This window comes from Gasterosteus aculeatus, chromosome 4, assembly GCF_964276395.1.
Source record: "Gasterosteus aculeatus chromosome 4, fGasAcu3.hap1.1, whole genome shotgun sequence".
Lineage (NCBI taxonomy): Eukaryota > Metazoa > Chordata > Actinopteri > Perciformes > Gasterosteidae > Gasterosteus > Gasterosteus aculeatus.
The window spans coordinates 17,858,411-17,861,405 of NC_135691.1; the positions used below are offsets into that span (position 1 = coordinate 17,858,411).

General features: G+C 46.8%; 1 pseudogene; it reads right to left on the minus strand.

Moving 5' to 3' along the window:
* Positions 1–2,294: 2,294 nt before the first annotated feature.
* LOC144406158 (uncharacterized) lies at positions 2,295–2,995 on the minus strand (annotated as a pseudogene).

Consider the following 2,995-nt stretch of genomic DNA (forward strand, 5'->3'; position numbering starts at 1 on the left):
ACGTCCATCCTATTTATCCAATTTGAGTAGAGTAGTTCTTTTGAAATTAAAACTTACACTCATGTTCATGTTCATATTTCATTATGACAACAGTTTGCACGTCAAAAGATTTTAATGTTAACCATACAAATAACTACATAAATGTTTTCCAACCCTTTTGGTAAAGTGCCTTAGGTCACTCCTGCATTTCTGGGATTGGTGTTTCACACTTGTATACAATACTCTGCTTCATTTGGTTCAGGTCAGGTGGGACGGAAATAAGAGATTGGTGCATTTTAGTTTTGGTCTGCTTCCTTGACACACAAACATTTTACAAACAAACACGAGTACATAGTAGTGGGTATGAACTCCTACCGGCTAACAACTAACTGATTGGTCAGTTTTCGCGAGAGTCATTCTGCGTCATCACGGACTCATGTTGGTGGATCAAATTCTAGTAACCGCATTTGAATGTTTCTGATGAATACACTATGCTCCTCACAGTGAGAGGTTCGCAGAGCCTTGAGTGTGTGTGTGTGTGTGTGTAAACCCTCTCCCTGCTGTGCCCGAGGGAGGACACGGTGGCTGGGAGTTCTCTTGGGGGCGGCCTAAAGACAAGCCGGGACATGAGCTCAGGAAGATCGCAGATGGGCTGTGAATTGCGTCCGTTCATCTGAGGAGGAGGGGAGCTGGAATCAGCGGTCCAGGCGACAGGAGACTGGGAGCCGGACTCGGGGGCACCGGGGTTGGGAAGCAAGGTGCCCCGGGGGCACTGGCGACCGGAGAAGGGGTGTCGTCACTCTGCTTGTAACAACAAGTGTTAGTAGACAAACTATGACACTCCAAGTGTTCCAGCATAACACGTAGGAAAACAGACCAACATCAGTATCTGCCATGCACTGCCCTGGAATTATACATCATATCCATGAGCCCTTTGACCGGTCAGCTCCTTTACAAACTTTGCAAACTACATACGTCATTCCCATAGTCTTACAGAAAGCTCATCTGCTATTTAAATTCAATCCTTTCTTCTATTTTAACAAACTGCTGCAGGCTGTCTATACCCTTGATTTAAGGCTGTTAGCTGTCAATTATATATCATTCTGAATGCTAAAGTGGCATTTAGGAGACATATCTCAATCCAGATAAAGGGAGACAGACACGCACACAGATGGCCTTGTTCTGTAATGCTGGTGCCTTCTGTCAGATGAATAATGCTCTCCTTCTCTTCTCTCTCTGTCTTAGTCAATATGACATGCTTGAAATCCCTGTTTGGTGTTTCAACAAAAGAGATTTTTCTGTCAACAATGAGAAAGGAATTATATGCTTTACAAATGTAGAGCCAAAATGCTTCTTTGGAGCGGCAGTGACTTGTATCACTGAGGGAGCAGCCGGTGGCACAGGAATGTGCAATGTTTCTGGCTGCCTGAGTGTGTGTGGGTTTCGTGTGTGTAGGTTATAGCTTGACAGGTAGGCCTTAATGGTAGTCTTGCTAACTTATGTGATTTGAGCCAGTGGAATAAGTGAAATGCTAGGAATTTAGGATATGCTACCATCACATTGATATTTGTAAAAGATCTAGGGAAAAAGTCTGAAACATGGTTCTCCTCTGCTCATTTTCTCTGGGAGGTGAGCAATTCACTTCTCAACCCATTATACGTATATCCGCACCAACTATTTTCTATGTAGAACTACACACACACACACACACTCCAGATGCATCTGCTTTTCTGTATTGACGAACTTCAGCCAGCCTGCAATGAAAGATGTGGTGGGGGAAGTGTCAAGAGGAAAAGTAGCAAGTAGTAACAAGTAACTTGTAGCCACAAAAAGTGGTTAGAAGATCAAGACAGACATAACGAACAAAACACGCAAATAAAGTGCAGAAACAATTTTTTTGTTTTGTTGTTTGGTGTCAATGGAGTGATTCAATTGAATTGACTTTGCTGTTTTTTTCCAAGGCTCTAATGGAAAACGATTGAAATTTGCCAATGACCAACAAAGTCAGTATCTGGTGTGGCCACCAGCTGCTTAAAGTACTGCAGTGCATCTCCTCCTCATAGACTGGACCAGATTTGTCAGTTCTTGCAGTGAGTTGTTACCTCACTCTTCCACCAAGGCACTTGCAAGTTCCTGGACATTTCTGGGGGGAATGGCCCTAGCCCTCACCCTGCGATCCAACAGGTCCCAGGCGTGCTCAATGGGATTGAGATCCGGGCTCTTCGCTGGCCATGGCAGAACACTGACATTGCTGTCATGCAGAAACTCACGCACAGAATGAGCAGTATGGCTGGTGGCATTGTTGTGCTGGAGGATCATGTCCGGATGAGCATGCATAAAGGATACCACGTGAGGGAGGAGGATGTCTTCCCTGTACCGCAAGGCATTGAGATTGCCTGGAACGACAACACGCTCAGTCTGATGGTGATGTGATATACCGCCCCAGACCATGACGCCCCCCCCACCTCCAAATCAATCTCGCTCCAGGGTACAAACCTCGGCGTAACGCTCATTCCTTCGATGATAAACACGAATCCGTCCATCACCCCTGGTGAGACAAAAACATCAGTGAAGAGCACTTTTTGCCACTCCTGTCTGGTCCACGAAGGTGGGTTTGTACCCATAGGCGGCGTTGTTGCTGGTGATGTCTGGTAAGGACCTGCCTTACAACAGGCCTACAAGGCCTCAGTCGAGCCTCTCTCAGCCTATCGCGGACAGTCTGAGCACTGATGGAGGGATTGTGTGTTCCTGGTGTGACTCGGGCAGTTGTTGTGGCCATCCTGTACCTGTCACGCAGCTGTAATATTCGGATGTACCGATCCTGTGCAGGTGTTGTTACACGTGGTCGTCCACTGCGAGGATGATCAGCTGTCCTTCCTGTCTCCCTGTAGCGCTGTCTTAGGCGTCTCACAGTGCGGACATGGCGATTTATTGCCCTGGCCACATCAGCAGTCCTCATGCCTCCCTGCAGCATGCCTCATGCACGTTCACGCAGATGAGCAGGGACCCTGGGCAT